The sequence below is a fragment of the Eretmochelys imbricata genome, chromosome 3, assembly GCF_965152235.1.
Source record: "Eretmochelys imbricata isolate rEreImb1 chromosome 3, rEreImb1.hap1, whole genome shotgun sequence".
Lineage (NCBI taxonomy): Eukaryota > Metazoa > Chordata > Testudines > Cheloniidae > Eretmochelys > Eretmochelys imbricata.
This window is the reverse complement of record NC_135574.1, coordinates 152,597,915-152,619,072: the sequence shown is the minus strand read 5'-3', so window position 1 is coordinate 152,619,072 and position 21,158 is coordinate 152,597,915. Positions and strand designations below refer to the sequence as shown.

The 21,158-nt window shown below is 43.2% G+C and overlaps 1 protein-coding gene across 1 annotated transcript in view; it reads left to right on the top strand.

The window, feature by feature from the left end:
- The window catches only part of LRFN2 (leucine rich repeat and fibronectin type III domain containing 2), a 58,231-nt gene that overhangs the window by 1,941 nt on the left and 35,132 nt on the right, over positions 1 to 21,158 (top strand). The window lies entirely within an intron of this gene.

Below are 21,158 nucleotides of genomic sequence, written 5' to 3'. Positions count from 1 at the left end.
TACACTCCTGTCACTGATGTCACTACAGCTTTTTGTGATTTACACCAGTGTTCATGGAAAGAAGAACCAGACCCATAACTGCAAATATGCAGGGCCTGATAAACCAACAGTGCTACTCCAGCTTTACACCAGTTTTGATTTCAGTGGCATTCCATAGGTATAAAACAGGAATAAATCAGGGGGGAAGCAAGCACATGAAAAGGAAAGATGCTGTAAATTTTAGGTGTTAAAAAAGTAGTAGGAAATGCCTTAACAGAATAGGAAAATAGTAGTGTGTTATTGTGTGTAAGATTGATGTAGTGTGTTTAGGCTAGTGATGAAAACAAATAATCCTTAGAAAGCACTCCTTTCTGACTTGTGGCTATAAAGACAGCAATAGCAGGTGTACTGGGCTAAATTGTACCTAATGGGAAACCCTTATCAAAACACAGGGGCTATGGTGAGGGTTGTGAATATTATGTTGGGGCACTCCCCAGAAGCAAAGGGCCTTTGCTTTTAGGCTGAATCCTTACCTGCCTGCTGATAGCTACCATAATATCTGGTGAGTGCTACTTGGCCTTTTCACTCTGTTCATGCACACATCCCTCTTGCATTCATCTTTGATTTCAAGTAGCAAATGCCAATGTTTGTAGAAATAGAATTTTAAATTAACCCATGCAAGTACTTGAGCCAGATGTTCTTATGTGCTCAGCCAATCGAGGAACAGAAACATTACCATGTGATGTATCTGGCTGCTCACAACTGAGTGACACAGCTCAAAATGTGAATACTGGAAATCAAATCCATAGAGTAAAAAATGTGAAAAAATTCAAATATTGAATAAATCTGAGGAAATCACAATCTGCTCATATATTTTCTCCGAACAAAAATATGTTAAATTAATCAGATGAAGTACTAGATGGACATTATTTGCTTTGTTCTGGCTAATGTACTGTAGAACTCGTGTTCACCTTGGGTTTCACCACCAGGTGCAACTGCGTAGAGTGAAAGGGGAATAATAAACTAAGTAGTGGTAGAATATTAGGTAGAGAAGAGATCAACATATAATAGTCCTCAGGGAAAATTGGGACTAACTCTAGAGGTAAGGCCTAGTGGTGGTTAAGTTCTTCATCTCCCTGGAGGTCTGAGGCAGCAGCTGTGAAAACAGTACAAACAGGTGGGCACTGTGCATGAAGATCATATTTTAATGCAAGAGCTAGGTATGTAGACTGTCTGATGATGATTATGAAGAAAAGGCTGTCCAGAAAAAATAAAAATGATGCAGGAAATACCATCTAGTGGCTAGAGGGGAGGGGACTGGGTGATGTGGTAAGAATAGAAGGAGTGGAAGATGTCAGCAATGGCCCCTTCAGCATGGTCTGAAGGAATGAGCAGAGGCCTAGAAGTCAGAGAGTCCAGAATTCTAATAATGGCTCTGCTGCCAACTTGGTGAGTGGCTTTGGACAAGTCACTTTGCCGCTCTGTGCCTCAGTTTCCCCATCTGGAAAATGGAAACAATGATCTTTGCCTTCTATCCGGCAAAGACACTGTGAGACCAAATTAATTGTACCTAGCGCTTTTCGTCTGTAGATTTCTAAGTGTTTAATAAAGAAAGGTAAGTGTCATTATCCACTCTTTAGAGATAGGAGAACTGAAGTATAGCAAGCTGAGGTGACTTGCTTGAGGTCATACAGGAGGTCAGTGCTAGAGATAGGAACCAAATGCAGGCCTCCTGAGCTTCAGTTCAGTAACCTATCCATTGGCCCATTCTGCTTCTCACAGTTAATTTGCTAATGTTAGTTAGCTCTTCTTTAATGGGTACTCATATGGGCATAGTCATGAGCTTAGAAAACAGAATTTTTGTACAGTACTTGAACAATATAAAGTGCTGTGTAAATGCTAAACAATATTTCAGTGTTTAAATAACACAGCAATAGGCACTTTATAGTCACCTAAGATATATAGACAGGGTTGAGATACATTGGCAGGGCTCTGAAAGGAGGACGCTTGCCCGGCTGCTGTGAATGCTATATGCATTGAGGACAAGTTTGCTGTGTTGTTCACTCAGCCCTTTTCATGAACATTAAATTCATTTTCAAACAGAAAGGGTGAGGGACTGCACCTTTCTATTGTCAGTGAAAACTGTTGATTGATCTCAATGACAATTGCATACAACACTGATCACGATATGCCTTTCATCTGGCCTGTAGGTCTCCGCTGTCTTCTCAGGGTTGTTCTGCACACGTTGCAGGCTGTGCAAATGGGATATCAGGGCTCCAATGACCTCATGAAAATTAAAAGACGTGGGAAATAATGAGAAATGTTTCCCATCAACTCTTCTGACTGAATGGAGCAAAAGGTTATCAAAATCCGAATCTCCGCTCTAGATTCATTAGTGCTGGCATTATTAGGATTAATGGAAGTGGCAGCCCAGTAATCTGAACGTGCCCCTGTAATTTCTGCGCAGGGCCTGATTCTGCTCCCATTGAAATCAACAGCAAAAATCCTATTGATTTCAGTGGAAGCAGGATCAGGCCCCTGATGCACAGCTGCAGTGAACCTAAGTCTAGGTCAACAGTACATTAGCTGTGTTCTACTGCCTTGGAGTAATAAGGACAAGGTTGAGAGAATGGACTGGCATCTGTGTAAGGGTATATAGGCACAGGTGATTTGATCAGTCTTAATTTGCAATGATAATCGTGGGCATTACCTCTGGCATTTAAAGAGCGACCTGCCTTCCCTCATGTAAGATACCACATGCCACTCTTTTTGCATCACGGTGATCATTGTGCCAAATCTCCTTTGTGTCAAAGGCGTTTGTAAATAACTGTTGACACCAAAAAGTCTCCTCTTTGGCTTTGCACTCAGCTACCTGCCACCTTGCAAGTGCGGTAGTATTTTAAAAGATCCTGACACACGGGTTGTTTGTTGTAGCCCCTGCTTTCTGCTAGATTGGCAGACGGGCACCATTAACTTATTACTCCTTACTACTTATTTTCCTCCTTCAGTTTCTGCTTTCTTTTTCCATTTAACGTTTGGTCCCCTTTCTCTTATAGACACCCCCATCCCCTCCTCCCGACTCTCCATTTCCCCACTCAGATACATGCTGCTTTGGGGCCATTTATTTGTGGAGCCATGAGGCTGCCATGGGTTGTCATGGCCAGCTGGTGCCACAGGAGCAAGGAAACAAAGCGTGGCCTGGCAGGTTGCTGCCTGTGCCTGTAGCCCAGATACACTTGGGCTTTTTCCACACTTAAATACTGTCGGGAGCAGCACAGAGACAAGGAGGGAAGATGGGGGCTTTCAAGGAGTTACTTGCTGCTTTATGCACTGTCCCAGGACACATTTGCCGTGGAGTGTTTGCGGAGGGGAGGGAGGGCGGGGGTGGATTTGTAACCACATAGCTATCTCATAGTTCCCCTCTTCCCCTCTGGACTACTCAGGCACCTCCCCTTTGGGATATACTCCTTCAGCATGGAACACATTGTACTAAATGTTTCCTGGATTACTTTGCTCTCCAAAGTGAATTATGGCAACGGGCAGTGGGTAGAGAAAGGCAGATGGAAAGTTACAACAGTAACCAGTGGGGAGGGAGGTGCATCATCTTACAAGGGAAGCAAATATTGTGAAGTTCTCTCTCCCCCTTTTGTTACGTTTTTTAAATAATTAACGTTTATGTTACGTGCAGGGGTTTTTTTTGTTTATAGTTGGACACAGGATCTCTGTTGTGTAGTGTTTCATTCGCAATAAATAATGCAGAAAATAGGCAGAGTTGTGGGAAAGAGCTCATTATTAAATATGCCGTGTGACCAGTGTTACATGCTGTGGTTCTGGAGTTTGAGAAGTAGCAGCCTGAACTCAGCTTGCATTCCCGAGCCCCTGGGTGCCATAGCACACTAGATTCCTCAGGAAACCAGATCCTCTTGCTCCACTTCCACTCCTCATACTACTGTTACACCATTTGATAATCAAACAGAAAACACCTATCCAGCAGAGGTTACTAGCACTGGCCTAGTTAGAGACAAGTTTTACTGTGGATTCCAGTACACGTTTAGGAGCTCTTCAGTTTCACCTGCTTATTACAGTCAATCACAGAAATAATAGAAATGTAAGGCTGGCAGGGACCTCAGGTGGTCATCTCCCTGCACTGAGACAGATATTAAGTATACCTAGACGGGTGTTTTCCTAACCTTTTCTTAACCACCACCCCCAGTGATGGGGAGTCTACAACCAACCTCCCGAGGTGATTTGTGTCATACACATATTTAAATTATTTAAACTAAGGCAAGAGCGCTTAAGGGACTTGTCCCAAGTCACAAAGCCAGGCAGTGCAGAGTCATAGAACACAGGAATCTGGACTTCCAGTCTCCTACCCTTCACAATTCTCCCACCTTGGATTCGTAGTAACCTTTTTATGGCCACAGCTTGCTGCTGTTGAGACAATGGCACAAAACGGGGAATTGTGATGTCAGGTGGGGAATATGCCAGCAGGAATAGCAGAAGTCTTGGAAAGCAAAGACCTAAGTTTTCATCTAAATGTCTTTACCAAGCAGAGCAAATGAGGAGAGAAATATAGGATGCCAAAGAAACTAAATAAAATGATCACTAGACACATCTTTTCTATATTTTTTTTCTTTCCTCTGTCCCCCACCTCTAAAGCTGCTCAACACTTTACCAGGGCAGAGACTTTGGGCCCAATCCTTAGCTCAAATTGGTGTTGTTCCACTCAACTCAGTGGAGCTGCACTGATTTATGCCAGCTGAGGATCTGGCCCCTTGTTTCACATCTGCAAGTGTTGTATGCAGTGTCACTGCAGCCGTGTCAGTCCCACGATGTTAGAGAGACAAGGTGGGTGAGATAATATCTTTTATTGGGCCAGCTTCTATTGGTGAGAGAGAGAGAAGCTTTTGTGCTTATACAGAACTCTTCTTGAGGTCCACAAAGTGCAACACTCACCTATTGCATTATTTACATAAGAATAGTAAAGTAGGGAATGCCAAGAGAAGCTCTGCTAGCTAAGTATCCCAATAGCATGTAAACTAGCAAAGACCCCCTTTGGCACACACAGCATCCAAGAACACAGGCTGTATAGATTGGGAGAGCCACATGGGTTGCTCACAATTCCTTTTCCGATTCCTACCAAATTAATGTTTTTAACTGTAAGAATAATTATAGCTCTGGTTCTCTTTGCTTTCTACATTTCCCCTCCTTCCTTCCCTCCTGTGAAACTGGCATTTCCACCTTCTGCTGGAAATCCTCTATATCCCCGTAAACAAGAAGAACAGCACCTGCTGGCTGGAAGTGGAATGGAAATAATCGTTGCTTTGGGGCTTCAGTACCCCCGACGGGGACGTGTGACAGTGTTCCATGCAGGAGCCAGGGGTGAACTAAGGTAGTAGCAGCTCGTGCTGCTGCTTGCTTCCATTCTGACAGCTAATTATTTGAAAAGTGAGCAGGAATTTTCATAATTATCATATCAGAGAAAGCCAGTGGGAATTATGAGGGCAGGAGCCAGGTGAATGGGGGGATGTTTTGAAACGTATGTGAATCTGTGTTCAGCAGTCTGATCCTTTCCCACACGCATGCACACAACATAAAGCACGTTTAAATGTGCCCCATTACTAAAGCAAACTTAGATCGGAGGAACCATTATGTGGTTTTGTATTACAGTAGAATCTAGTGCACTCAGCCGAGATCAGGGACGCATTGCACAAGGCCCTGTCCTGAAGAGCTTACAATCAGCAAACAAAGGGAGAGAAGGCAAATAAAAGTACAGAGAGGGAAACGATTTACCCAGGGCAGTGACAGAGCTGGAACTAGAACCCAGGTTTCCAGAGTAGTGGCCACACAGATACAGCAGTTAAAGCACTAGCCTAGACCTTAGGAGACCTGGGTTCTTTTCTATGTTAGTGCAGCACCCTGCACAATGGGGACCGCAATTCTGATTTGAGACTTTGGGCACTATCGTAATGTAATATTAACTATTACTATTACTGCAAAAGATCAGAATATTTGCACGTATTGCTATAGAACTTCTCAGGCCACATTTAGCTTGCTGGTTGTATTTTCGATTAAAGCAATGATGATGTGACAGATATGGCAACTTCCTGCAATATCCTTGAAAGCCCTTACTGTACTAAGTTACATATTACTCTGAGCTGGGATAGTAATGTAACCTCTATAGCGGGAGAGGTGACAGATATTGCATCTTCCTGCAGTATCTTCGTGGTCCACTGTTTCATGGTTTATGTATGATTGTGTTCCACTCCATGGAACCAAAAGCAGTGGGTGGGTATTCAGGCAAATCAGTCAGGTTGTAACCCCACCCCCAGAGAGGTATCACTGCTTGGGGAGGCTTGCATATGCTAGTTCAGACTAGATTCTCCAGAGACCAACAGACAAAGAAAGGACTTCTGGATAAATAGTCTCAGTTTAAACTGACTCAGGGCCTTCCTTCTGATCCGGCAAACAGACAGGACCTTCTGTCCAAGTGGGTGAGGTAAGGTGGGGTGCGGTGGAGGGGAGGGGACCCCTTGCGGAAGGGTTAGATGAACCTACTAGGGCCCCATAAGACTGATAGGTGATCTCTGGTAATATGTTAGCATGGGTTTAGGAACATTTGTTGTTTTAATTTGTTTTCTCTGTAATGCTTTCACCTTAAGAATAAATGTGTTTAGAAAGAGCTGTTTGGCAACTTATAACTGTGGGCAATTATGCTGTTCCTAGCCTCTGGGGAGAAAGCAAAGCACAGACGCTGGCCTGTTTAGGCAGTCTGGCTTGCTAGGAATATCACAATGTAGTCAGTATAGTGCAGCCTGGAAAAACCCAAGCCAGGAGGAAGAGAGATGCAGGTCTCTACCTAAGAGAGGCGATGACTGGGAGCTGGAAGCCTAAAGTTATAGTGGGTGACTGTGGTGGACACCTGCTTAAAATACATGCATTTTAAAAACACTCCAGAATCATTACATTTATGATAGATTTGGGCCTGTTTTACTTTGCAGTATTTAATATGAAGGTTGATATAAACAACCGTACAAATTATGGATTTCTGTAGCATTGCACTCTAACTTATAAATTCAGCACTGAAAAATGTATTGTATATAGTCCTGAACAGTTTTTATTTCTTTCTATCTATCTATCTATGTTATGTAGCAGGCAGTTTAAGCTCTAAAATATGAATAAATGGCTCCACAGCTCTCTCCCCTGTTTAACAATAGTGGAGTGGATTGGATTACTTTAACAATGTGACAGATTTCAGAGTAACAGCCGTGTTAGTCTGTATTCGCAAAAAGAAAAGGAGTACTTGTGGCACCTTAGAGACTAACCAATTTATTGCATCCGATGAAGTGAGCTGTAGCTCACGAAAGCTTATGCTCAAATAAATTGGTTAGTCTCTAAGGTGCCACAAGTACTCCTTTTCTTTTAACAATGTGGTAATGCTTTACATTTACACAGCTCCTTTCATTGCAAACATTTTACAGTCTAGGTGAAGAGAGCTCACTAAACCAATCACTGACACCCAGCCACATCTCTGTTAGGTCATAGCAGCAACTCTGCACCAGAAAGCCAATGCACCAATGTTTTAAAATTCAAAAGCAAAGAATAACCTCAGCAATTGCAATTATGGAAACTTGTAGCTAGGCAGGAAGTAATTAACTGAGTTAGAATTTCCACAGCACAATGGGACTAATACATCTACTCTTGCATTTGATGGACTGTTAATAACAAGCACTTAGAGACTATGATGATGGGTGCTTTATGAAAATATGTAGGAACCTGATGTTGCATTTCAACCATGCAACAGCATAGGACCCCCAGGACCAGGGTGTGGCAAAGCCCCAGAAAAGAGTGCCAGCACCCAAATTACTAACACCATTTTGTGTGACACATGCTTACTCCATGGAGGTCTCTCATCCAAGGCCTGAGCATGCCTGACTCTGTTTACCTAAGATCACAGGCTGAGGTGCACTCGCTATAGTTAGTCAAGGTATGTTATTTTCTCTTCTAAGCAAATCATGAGCAAGTTTGCATAGAGGAGTTCCACAGGTGATAGAGGGATGGAATCCTTCTTTGAGGCCAGACCACCCTATACATGGTGGATGTGGACAGTGGCTCTGTATAGTTGTGGACCGATTGGCTGCACCTCTTCCCTTTTCTAGCCCACCTGAGTGTCCCCATGTTCCCCAGGACGTGCCATGGTGCCTAGACACCAAGCTATCCTCTAGCAGCCATAGCTAGCCTAGAGGGACCTTTTCACTTTTCCCCTCCATGCAGAGTTGATGAGCATCAACCTCCATTGGACTGCATAGCCCTTACTTGCACCAGAGGATTCTGCCCCTTAACCATTCAACTTCCAGCGTCTAAGCATCAGACAAAGGAACTGCTGGCAAAAGTCGTTGGTGAGGGACGAATAGTCTAAAAAGCTAGAGCCAACCAGATAAAGACACAGTATTCATCATTTCACCTTGACAGGCAGAGGCAGTAAGTTTATAAAAATAATAATATGTGTCTCCTGGAATCTCATCCTTGGGGTGAAGTGAGATCCCCATAAATCAGGACAAGAGGAAGTCCACGAGGGACCTCTGGAGGTTGCTTCAAAGTAGCGCAAAAAGTGTTTTGGGATAATTTCCGGTGGCGCTTTAGCGTGCTGAGGGTTTGCTGAAGGTCTTCTGGGGTATTCAATGCCACATTACGGTGCTTCACAGTGACATATCAGTTAGATCTTAGGGTGTTTTTTTTCCCCCTTTCCGCACAAGTTTTGTCTCATGCCTGGAAAAGGACACAGATTGGCTTGTTCTGCAGTACTAAAAAGAAATCTGAGAGGAAGAGAAAAGGAGATAGGGAAATGCTTTAGAGATGGCAAATGCTGCATTATCATGTCAGCACTGGAATCATTGCATTTAACAGGTGACTGGTAGATATTGCCAAAATAAATAAGCACGTATAAAAGTGGTGATGAATCCAGGGAAAGCCCAAACCTCGAAGTCATCAAAGCAGTCCCCAGATTGTTAGTGACAAGAAGTTGTTACCATCTTGTGTTTGTTCAGTGGCTTGTGTAAAATGAGTTATTGTACCTCAGTCCAGTTCATAATGGACAAGTGTCCACTTTACAAGAACCAACTCCCTTAGGGGAGTTCCCTTGACAGTCACAGCAGCAAGGCCCAAGACTGAATGAGCCCTCTCTTATCTCCACAGGAGATAATTCTAAGTACATAGAGTACAGTAGGGGAAGCTTGCCTTACTGCTACCCATGGCATCTGTCTGTGGACAGAGGACTCTGATACTGCAGTGATGGTCACCAGTTTAAGAACCAGTATGAGAGAGGCAGGCAATAGATAAGACTTCAGTCTCCTGGGCTGTTAGCACCTCTCTCCGGTTTTCAAAATATTTAAACCCTCCTGTACTAGCCCTTGTTTTAAAGTATAACAATTGTCTGACAACGTTTGGGGATGTATATAAAGAATTAGTACATTACAGCAGTCCCTCTGAGCTCTGCCTCGGGAGCTGAACAAAAAGACAAAGGGCTTGATTCTGATCTCAGTCACTGCAGTGTTTCTCAGGTGCAACTCCACCAAAGTCAGTGTTGTTACACGGACGGAAGTGAAATCAGAATTAGTTTCCAGACTGTTATAAGACTGAGTGATCCTGTTTTAGCTCTGTGGCTAATTATTTATTTAGCTCATCAAAGGCTCAACATTTTTACTTGGGGGGCATTGAGGAGGAGAATCTTCTTGCCCACATCTGTCATATCCCCTCTTAGCTATTCTGAACCCAAGTGCTGGGAGCTGTCCACACCTATAATAGTCATAGTGTTTTACATATTTGATGCTAAAATGAGCCATTTTGATTAAGCTTCTGGTGATTCAACACTTTCATGTGTAAGTGAAAAGTATTTACGTATACATAGGATTTGTGAATATTAATAAGCCAGCCCACAGCTACTGAGTTACTACAGTTTTTCCTATTCTAAATATAGGAAAGAGTTATGGCATCTCATAGGCTGCTCTGTGTGGTAACTATTGCAAAATGCTGACATTTTAACGGTAACCAGCTCCTATACCATTCATATCATTCATATGCATATAAAATAAAAATACATGGCACTGATATGACCCTTTACAAACGTTAACTACTTACTAATGGCCTGATCCCAAGCCTATTGAAATCAATGGGAGGACTCCCATTCATTTCAATGGGTTTTCAATCAGCCTTAAACTTTTGTGATGGGGGCATTCTTATTTTACAGATAGGGAAACTGAAGCACAGGGTGGTTAAGTGATTTGCTCAAGGTAGCTCAGTGAGCCAATGGCACAAAGCTGGGAACAGCACCCAGAGAATCACAGCTCGGAGGAGAACCCAGGCGTACCAGTGTGCAGCTGTCAATGCTTTCCAAATGTGCCAATTTCTCCTCATACTTTTTTTTAGTAATTCAGCATGCTGTGCTAAACAATTATTATATTTGAATTGTAACAGCACCTATCAGCCCTAGTCAGGGATTGGAGCCCCATCATGCCAAGCGCTGTGTCCACACACATAACAGAAAGATGGCTACTGCCTCAAAGAGCTTACCATGAAAGTCAAGGTGTTTGATTTTCACATTTTATATTTATAGGTTACCTTTAAACATGCAAGGAGCTCTGCTAGATGTCTGACTAAGCATTAGTTTTGCCTTCTGTAATGATCCATCATTGTAATTCCATCACTGAGGTGGAACTATAGTTATCTGTAAACTGAGTCCCCAGTAAGTGGGTGATTCTTTTATAACTTTCCTATACGACACTGAAATACATCTCTCAGAGTGAGACTCTGTGGTTCACCTCACATTTTGACTGCAGCATCAGGTTTCAGCAGTCCCCAGCCAGTGTTTCTCTTCCCTTAAGTCGCCTGAAGGTAGTCTTTTTATCCATTCTAATATCTCTTTGTTCAGAGTTCATGCCGAAAGATCCCCTGGCATTCTGAGCAGGGCAACCAAACCTGACCAGACTAGTTTATGCATTTCTCCTGAGAGTTTCTCCTCTTCACACAGTGGATTTGTAGTATTGATCCTTTGAGAGCCAGGAAATTGAATTTTGTATACAGTCATTATTTGTAGACTCCTGCAGGGTTTAGCTACCTTTTAACCAGCAATACCTTAACCACCAAACCCACAGAGATATATATATATAGCTGCATAACATTTATAAAAAATGATACAGATAATTCCCATGTTCTGCACAGCTTCCATTTGAGGGAAGCAACGGGCAAATTCAAAACAATAAGCCCCATCACAAATGGGGTTTTTAGGTGGTGCACCAAGAATATTTTAAAAAATAACACTGCTGCGGGAAAGGCTGACGTGCACAGAGTCAATTGTCACATGCTGCTGGGGATACCCACAGCTTGAGCCCACTGTGTTACCTCTCTGCCTCTGCAAGAATGAGTTTTGCTGACGAGTAGGCTGTGTGTCAGCTCCCTGCCACACCAATCTGCTTCCTCACTAGAAAACGCCTCAAGGCTCTCCTGACCCAAACCTTGCCTAGGAGGTAACAATTCATGAACTGCAGTCCCCAAACTCCTCGGAGATGTTTCTCTGAAATGTGCAGCCCCTATCACTGAGCAGTCACTGAAGCTATTAAGTTGCCCTGTACCTCACAGTTTATTAAATTAACTAGGGTAAATACACCCTTCCCTTCAAATACAGCATTGAATTCGTTTATAGAAAAACTAAAGCAAATTTATTAACAAAATAGCATGGATTAAGTGATACCAAATAAGAGAGAAAGGCAGCAATGGTTACAAGCAAGTAAAAGTGAAAACACACATCTGAAAGTCTAAAACTTAATCTAGCAAGTTGCAGTCTTTGTTCCAGATGGTTTCTCTCACCCGCAGTCTCCCTTCCAGCTTTTTACTGGCTAGCCTGGCCTGGACCCATCATAGAGGTCAAACCACTTGATTTGTTTGTCTCCTAAGGTGAAGGGTAAAGATGGAGTCTCTCTGTGTTCCTTATATGCCCAAAGGCATTGTCTTTGTTTTTCAAGTCAGGAAGGCCTCCTGTGTCCCTCTGGGGTACAGAAGCATGTTAATTCTCTGTCTCTTGAGTTCAGGATCAGGCTAACACCTGTTGGTTTAGCTTGATAGCTTTGTTTATAGCTAATATGTAAATTGAGGTAAACCCACAGTCTTTTGCCGAAGACAGACCTGTTTTTGCCTTTAACTAGGCTAGGCTGTCTTGTTTTAAACATGTTCTAGAAACATCAAACAGAGAGAATTCATAACTTCAAATATAACATTAACATATGCATTTTACAATGATATTAATAAACAGTGTGTTGATAGCTTTCATCTGAGACCTCACAAGGCAGATTGTGCACAAGTATTTACCACAGTAGTGTGTAGGGTGTGCATACAGGGTGCCTAGTGTCATATCAGTCTGCCTGAAAGGGGGAGGAATGACAAAAGGGCAGGAGACAAATGAGAGAGTAAAAACAAATGGGATCAGAAACTTCTTCACTGCCACTGGAACAGTAAGAAAGTCAAGTAGGCCAAATGTTCTTATTATAATTTTGAGTGATAATCAGAAACACTTGTCTCTAAGAGACTTGTCGAACAGCTGTGACCAAACATTTATCAGAACAGACTCCAAGAGACAGAATTATGACAAATGTGTTTCCCCCCCCCAAGAATAAATAAGAATTAGCTGCAATCATGCAAAGCTGAGGATTCCTTATCTTGGGATGCCATGTCCTGAGGAGAAGAATCTTGAGCCACAGTGGGATAAAGGTTTCCAAAGTAAAGGAAAGAGACGTTTCTTTCAATTTATGTTGAGGTGCAACCTATGTCTAAAATGGGGGGGAAATGGAAATTTAGTCTGCATATGTAGAAAAATATCTTGATATTTGAGATACAAATAGGATGTTTAAAAGAATAGGATAATTAATAGAAAATACCATTTTCAGTCTAGATGTCTTTTATTTCAGATGAAGGAAAACAAGGAAAGAATAAATATAAAGTCTCCATGTAAAAGCAAACACTAGAGAGAGCACAGCAAAAAGCTCTAACATTCTGCTTCTGAAACAAAACACAAAATGCAGACAGGTTGCCTTGTAGTTATACTGCATTAGTGGCTCCAAGTTATTATTAATCATTTGTACTATAGTAATGCTTACAGCCCCCTACCATTATCAGGGCTATGTGGCACTGGGCATTGAACAATTATATGTTAAGAGGCAGACCCTTCCCCAAAGCACTTACAATCTAAATAGACAAAACAGATAAAGGATAGTCGGGGAAACAGAGGGGAAGTGATTCGCCAGAGGTCACACAGCAGGTGAGTGGCAGAGTTCAGAGCAGAACCCAGACCTTAACTCTGAGTCCAGTGCCTCATCCACTAGAATACATAGCCTTTAACTCCCCATTCTGGCTTCCCTGGTGTATCCTGTGTCAGACTTATAGCTTATAAGTTCTTGGAGACAGAACCTGTTTTTATTTTGTGCCTTGAGCACATTGCCGGAGCTTAAAAAATAATAGCAACAGTGCAATTCATTTCCCAAGTGAAATGGTTGAAACCCAGTCACTTGAAAGGTTTAAAATTAGACTGGACAAAGCCCTAGAAAAAAAATCAAGCTGAGATGGGGAATGCAGAGTTCAAGGGCAAAGTGTGCTTGCTCAGAGTGGGTGAAAATTAACCCTCTACTGAGGGGCCAGTACAAGGCCTGTGCTCCACATATGCCTTAAGCCCGGTTTTGAGGGTGTAAGTGAGATTTTATGAGTGCATAGGCTTTGTGTTAACCCTCTGCACAGGGGAGAATTTCACCCAATATGAGGAGCTTAAATCTTGAAGCAGTAAAGATTCATGCTCAACATACTATTACAGGGGGCCTGCTGCAATGTCCAATGAATGGTTTTATGACAAAGAAGCCATTTGTTCTATGTTGTCCTAAAGTCAAAAAGTGGTCCAAAGTTTAGATGGTGAAGAAAAAAATAGGGGAGGGGTGCTGGAGGGTTCTAAAGCTTGATACAGATGATTCCTGTTCTTATGTAGTTGTATTCACCTGTTTTCTCTCATCTTACAATCTATTAATAACATAGTAAGCATGGAACCACCTTGCCCAAAGGGACCCCAGTCCCTGATTTGAGGTCGTTTAGGTGCTACTGTCATCCAAATAATGAACAATAATAATATTATAGAAATGTTTTCATATCTACAATAAAATTAAATCATTTTTATGCAGGCGTGGGGGAAGGGAATGAAACGTTCTCTGGCATATTTGGAAATCCAAATACAATGGCTCAAATTCAGCCCTGGTATAATGGCTGCATTGATGGCAGAGTTACAGCAGGGATGGATTTGTCCCCGTAGCACTCTGCTAGGGTAAGAGCCTCAGAAAGTGACAGTGACTAAAAATGAAAAGGGAGGGAGTTTCATTGGCTAGGACAAGTGCTCTGCAGAATGTACACAGCATCCATAGGGGAAAGTATACTATGTTTTAACCCAAGTAAAGAAGAGGCGGTTGTGTGGCATCATTCACTGAGCTCCACAAATGGGAAGGAGCCTGTGCTCTAGAAAAGTCCTCCAGAACATCTAGAGATGTCACGTTTCTTGTACGCTCTTCATGCAGTCCTTGGTTTCCTGTCACATGCTTGCTGCTGGTGCAGAAACAAAGAAGCTCCAGATGGGGCAGTCCCAGTCTACAGCTACACAGAACAGTAGGGAGTTTTATTACCTTATTCTGCACATGGTTTCCATTCCTAATAAAGGGTTTATCTTGACACTGGTTCACTCATCAGTAAGATACTACGTGGTTCCAGGAGTGGAAAACACAGCGTAGATCTGTGAAAGATAACATTGCAATGGCTACTGTAGAGCCCATGCAATTGCAAGCAACTCCCCCACCAGACCTGAGACTCCCTGGAAATGTTGAATGTGCCTGGAAATGGCTCAGACAGCTATTTGAGCAATGTGTGAAACTTACTGGGGCAAATAAACTGAGGATGAGCAAAAGACTGCACTGCTCTTAACAGTGATAGGCACAGAAGCCCTAGGTGTCTACTATGTGTTCCATAGTGAGGGTGGTGGGGAGACAGAGGAAGGTTTTGAAGGAATAATGAAAATGTTTGTGGATCAGTGCAAAAAAATAAAGAAACCACCCCTCCCAGAAAAAATAGAAACAGAAAAAGTGTTACTTATGAGAGAGAGATGTTCAGGATCAGAATGAAGGGGAGAGTATAGAGGAGGTTGTCATAGACTTAAAACTAAAAAGTCAGTCCTGTGAATATGGTATATTAAAAGACTCTCATTAAAAACGAGATTGTCCTTGAGGTGTAACAATAAAAAAAGAGTCTGTGAGTGGTTACTAAGAGAGATGGATGTGACGCTGGAAAGGGCAAGATGCATATGCAGAACAGAAACACAAATAAAAAACCTAGAAAAAGGCACAGAGCATATGAGTGTGAGGACCATAACTAAACCAGCATGGGAAAAGTTCACAGAAAGGAAATTGGCTAGTGACACAAAAACAGAAAGCAGGAAATAATGCCAGTGATATGGCCACCTGAATGAATATAGGAAATTTTCAGCATTCAGGCAAATATGTAGAAGCTGTAATAAGCCCAGCCATTATACTAAAATGTGCAGAGAAAGCAGTAAAGTGTATGTATGAAGTGCAAAAATGGATTCTTCAGGTGAGGAGGAAGAGCTGTTCTTAAGTACAATAATGGAGGGGACTGAAAACTCAAAAACTGGAAATTATAAAACGTGCACAAATGGCACTTAGGTGACATACAAGATAGACACGGGGGCACAAGTAAATGCTATAATAGAAACTGAAATAGAGAGATGTAAGGAACACATAAAAGTGGAAGAGTCAAAAGAGTGTGTGAAAGACTATAATGGAGGAACAATTCAGCATTAGGAGAGTGCATGCGGTTACTTAAATACAAAGAGAAAATGATAAACCAATAATTTGTGGTGGTACCCAGAGGCAAGCAAGCAGTCTTAGGCCTACACACACGAGGTGCTTGGTCTCGTTAAGAGGATGTGTGCCATAGAGAGACAGAAAGACGACACAGAGCCAGATATGAATAGTGTCATATGAAGATGTAAACATAGGAAATGGGTGCCTCCCAGTAACATACTAGTGGTTAGGAGAAGATGAAGAGCCTGTGGTGCATACTGCACGTAAGGTTCCCCAAGCCTTAGGAAAAAGACTAGCAGAGGAGCTGGAAAACATGACAGCAAATGGTATCATCTGGAGAATAGAGGAACCAGTAGATTAGGTTCATGCCTGAGTAATCACAGAGAAAACAAGGAAAGAATAAATATAAAGTCTATATAAAGAGAAAAAGGAGAGGACTTACGGTTGTGTATGGATGCTAAGGAGCTGAATAACAACATAAAAAGGAACAGTTCCACTTGCCCACAAGCAGTGAACTATTGTCTGAGATGGCAGGAGCCAAATTCTTCAACATATTAGATGCATCAGCAGGATTTTGGCAGATTCCCCTTGGACAATGAGAGCGCCAAGATCTGCACTTCAGCACACCATTTGGCAGATCCTGCTTCCTAAGATTGCTTTTTTGAAATATGTTCAGTTTTAGAAGTATTTCACCAGATGCTAAAGGGTCTAGCAGGCATGAAAGTGTTCACTGATGATATAATAATTTGGGGAAGCACTGTCACTGAACATCAGGAACAATAAATAGAGTACTGGAAATTTGTATGAGCTAATAACCTTAAACTGAAGAAGGCCAAATGTCAATTTCAAACAACAGAAATAACATACTTAGGAAAGAGACTAACCTTAAAGGGAATCTTGCCCAATGAAGCAAAGATTCAGACAATATTGAACATAAAACGGCAATGAAAAGGCAAGTAGGCATGTTGAATTACACCAACAAGTTCATACCTAACTATACAGCTTGCACAGCTTGTATGGGGAGACTTTGGCAAACCAGTAAAGTGCCTGAAACCACTATGGCTTATTGCTAAAAGCAGCCAAGTCAGCAGGCTTAGCTTAACCAAGGCAGGAGGGGAGGGAGGGATTTTGGGTGCCACAGAAAGGGCAGCTTGACCCCTATCCTTCCTGATAAGAATTGTGTTGAAGTTGCTGATACATGCATCTTAGAAGAACAGGATGTGCCCCAGGAATGTCTATTGTAGCCTCAAGGCTGCAAACACTGGAAAAACCCACACCTGGTTAATCGATAATCAGAAGGAACCTCTCGCTTGACCATTGAAACTGCTTACTTAACAAGTTTGCTTTAAGGGACATGTCATTCTTTTACTAATGTATAAATAAGGGGAAAAAGTTTGAGGTAGGGAGACTCTTCAGGGCTGGACTCTCCCTCTGGATGCATCTTGTGTTCCCCACTAGCAGACGGGCTGCCGCCATGCCACTCGAGAGCCACACTCAACTTTGATAATTGTCAAGGGTTGGGGATGTTTTACTAACCTGTTGCAGACGTGTATAAGTGCTTGAGACTAAGTAAAGTGTAGTTTTAAGTGAAAGCACTCTTGTGTTGTCCTGTTTGTGCCAGCCATCTATCGGTTGGACAGCTGTGTCTCCCCTGATGTATTTCCTGACACCACCTCACATAGAGTAAAAGTTACCAAGAGCTTTGGGTTGAAAGAACCCCGGGTAACAGAATTTGGAGGCCCCAGCAAGGATTGGTAGAGAGGAAGGAGACAGATGGTACAAATAGTTTGTAGTTTGTCCATTGCAATAGGAGGTAAAAACGGCGGGGTGGGGTCACTCCCTACAAATTCCTGTGTCGCAGTTTGCAAGTTAATTTATGGATACATTCTGTTACTGGGACTCAGAACTCAGGCTGATTGCCTGCTCAAGTAGAGAAATGATGTCCAGAAACAGGGAACCAACTCCAGGACACAGCCCCAAAAATCAGAGCTGCCAGACCTTAACACTCTGCCAATGACACCGTGCAGAAACTGGAGTCCCCCAGGTGGACCTAATTCTGACTGGCCATCAGGAAAAGTCCATCTGTCTTATTGGGAGTGGTGAGCACTGTATGTGTGTGCATTCTGTTTTGATGATTGTTAAGAAATAGAGGTTATGTAGTATATTACTGTGTAAGGCTCTTTCACTAGTAAAAGACCCCGTAAACCCACAAAAGATTAAGCCCTGAGTCGACAGGAAAAGGGAGTTAGCTCTGAGTCCACAGGGAATGGGTACTTGCCGGAGCCCATGGAAGAGAAGAGCGCAGAGCCCCCCACGGAGGGGTAAAGTTAGGTGCTTTTTTGCCTGGAGCCCTAGGAACTGGGGAAAAAGTGGGTGCCCTTGAATGTGTGAGTAACAGAGAATTTTGTGCTGGTAACGAATTCAGTGGAGACACTGCAGGCAGCCTAAGGGCTTCAGGACAGAACTGATAGTCTAACACAGTAAACAACAGCAAAGTACCTGTGCCTTCTGTCAGAAAGGGTCGCTACCTATCTGGCAGAATGACCACCCCAGAGCAACAAGAGAGAAAGGGAACAAAGAAAAGGGACCAGGAGGGGTGGGGGCTAGTTGAAGAACCCACCCTCCTTGCTAAATTCTTAGTGGGACAAGGCTGGGGCCCATGGGAAGGGGCGGTTCAGGGAGGAAAGCAGGATCAGGCCCAGACAAGCAGGCAGGCAACAGATAAAGAGAGTGAGAAATTAACTCTGCAGAGGCTTGAGGGAATTAAGCAGTTGAACCTTGTACAAATGTTAACAGAAAAAGTGTTATAGAAAAAGATTCTTGGTTTCTTTGCAGCTATTCTGAAGGCAAAATGGGCCCTTTTCCAAAGGAATGTTTGTAAATAAGCCCGGCAAAAAGACAGTCTGCTTTGAATCATTTGACTGAACAATTAGTCAAATTTACCAAAAGAACATAAGGGGTTTCTATGGGAACTTACCTGACCCCAAATATATACCGATGTAATCTATGTACAGCTGTGTAAAAATTAAAGCAGTGTAAGGGATGTGAAGGAGAAGAGTATGCTTGTGGGTATATCTGTGTGTGTGTGTATAGATATACTGTGTAAGTGTGTGGAATGTTTGGGACCAACGCCGGCACTCCTGTCTTGTGAAACTCTGTTTTGTGGGTTTAAGATAAATTATTTTTTTGGTTTGGTTTGGTTTTAAATAACACCACTAAAAAGCCATCTGAATCTTTCATTCAAAGTTTCAAAACTGAGAAACACTTTTTTTGCCAGACAAAGGTGACTAGTGGTGTTTGGCTTTGGTATTTAGCATTTGACCCTTAAGGTACCTTAATGCTTTATACAGTTCAATATATTTTTTTTAAAAGACCAAAGTCCTGGCTGCAACAGGAGTTGCAGGAGAATGCAGGAGAAAACCCAGGAGAATGGGGAGAAATCCTGGATCCTTTTTTTTTTTTTGGTAACAAAATAGCAGATAAGAGCTGTAGTATAAGAAGTTAAAAAAAGAAAAAAAGACAGTGCCCCTCTGGAGCAACAGCAGGGGTGAGGTGCACAAAAAAAAAGGAAGCAATATTAGAAACACTGAGCCTTAAGGTGGCTCTGAGTAATCAGACTGTCACTTTGATAAAGGATCATGGAAACTGTGTGAGCACAAAAGAAACTGTTACACCTTATGTAAAAATTGATATGGCCAGTGGTGAGCTGGAGCCGGTTCGCACGAACCGGTTGTTAAATTTTGAAGCAGTTTTAGAACCGGTTGTTAACCCGCTTCCCTGCAGGGGGCGCTGAGGCTTTGATGGGCTCCGTCCGGGAAGGGATGTAATTCCTCCTCCGGTCGCTGGGGGCGCTGCACTGCGGGAGCCATGTGGCCTGCTGCTTGGCCCTGGGCACGAGCCCTGGTGCTGCTGCTGCTGCTGCTCCCCTGGCCCTGAGGCTCCCGCTGCTGCCTGGTGGGTCCCCGGCTGCTCTGCTGGGCCTGGGCTGCATCCTGCTGCTCTCCCCATGAGTACCCACCACCCTGCCCGCAGCCAGCCCCTGCCTCCAGCCACCCCCGCACCCCCTGCCCTGCCTGCCGCCAGCCAGCCCCGCACCCCCTGCCTGCAGCCAGCCCCTGTCTCCAGCCACCCCCGCACCCCCTGCCTGCAGCCAGCCCGTCTCCAGCCACCCCTGTACCCCCTGCCCTGCCTGCACTAGCCCCTGTCTCCAGCCAGCCCCGCACCCTCTGCCCTGCACCCCCTGCCTCCAGCTAGCCCTGCCCCACGCCCCTGTCTGCAGCTGGCCCCACATTCACTGTTGCCCTGCAGTTCCCAGGGCAGTAACCCTGCACACCTGCTTCAATGGGGGGGGCAGGGAGCAGCTGGGACCCATGCATGTGCACACCCTAGGGTGACCAGACAGCAAGTGTGAAAAATCAGGACAGGGGGTGGGGGTTAGTAGGCACCTATATAAGAAAAAGACCCCAAAATCGGAACTGTCCCTATAAAATCGGGACATCTTGTCACCCTAGCACTCCCCAGGGTGTGGCGGGGACCCACACATGTGAAACGGAGCTCATTTCTAGTTCAGGCCCATCTTTTTAAAAAAGAACTTTGGGCAGGGTTAACATACACCTGTATTTTCCCGGACAGGTCAGGCTTTTTGGTTCTTAAATCACCGTCTGGAAGGAATTTTTAAATTTTAAAAATTCCTCCTGGGAAAATATGGACATATGGTCACCCTGTTTTGGTACAAAAAATACATACTGGGGCACATCCGTTAAATCAGAACTTTTTATAGGGAACCAGTTGTTAAGATTTTGGCAGCTCATCGCTGGATATGGCTAATATAATGTTACAGAAGTTAAAATCTGAAAGGAATGTGCATTTTTCCCAGGACATTGTGCAAAGAAATGCAAACAAAACATGCTACTTAACTAAAATCCTATTAGGGCTCTAAAAGGAGCCACAATAGGCTGTGTTTTCTTTTTCAGATCACTGTGTGTTTTGGAAGCAGAAGTTGAAAGTGAAAAGAAATCAAAACTCAGGTGGAAGTTGATTGTGTCTCCTTTTAAGAGAGGGTCTCTGACCTGCTGATGGCTTTGGATTCAAAAGCAAGCCGGAAAGCGTCTGTAAAAATGCAAATTACCTTACTGATAGAGGAAGGTGGAAAAAGAAGTCAAACCTAAAAATAAGAGAGGGACAGGTTATCCCTAAGTAGGAAAAATATTCTTTTTGTGTGTGTATGCAGTGCTAAAATCTGAAGTTTTTAATAGATTTGATGTTAATATTAAAACATTGGGATAA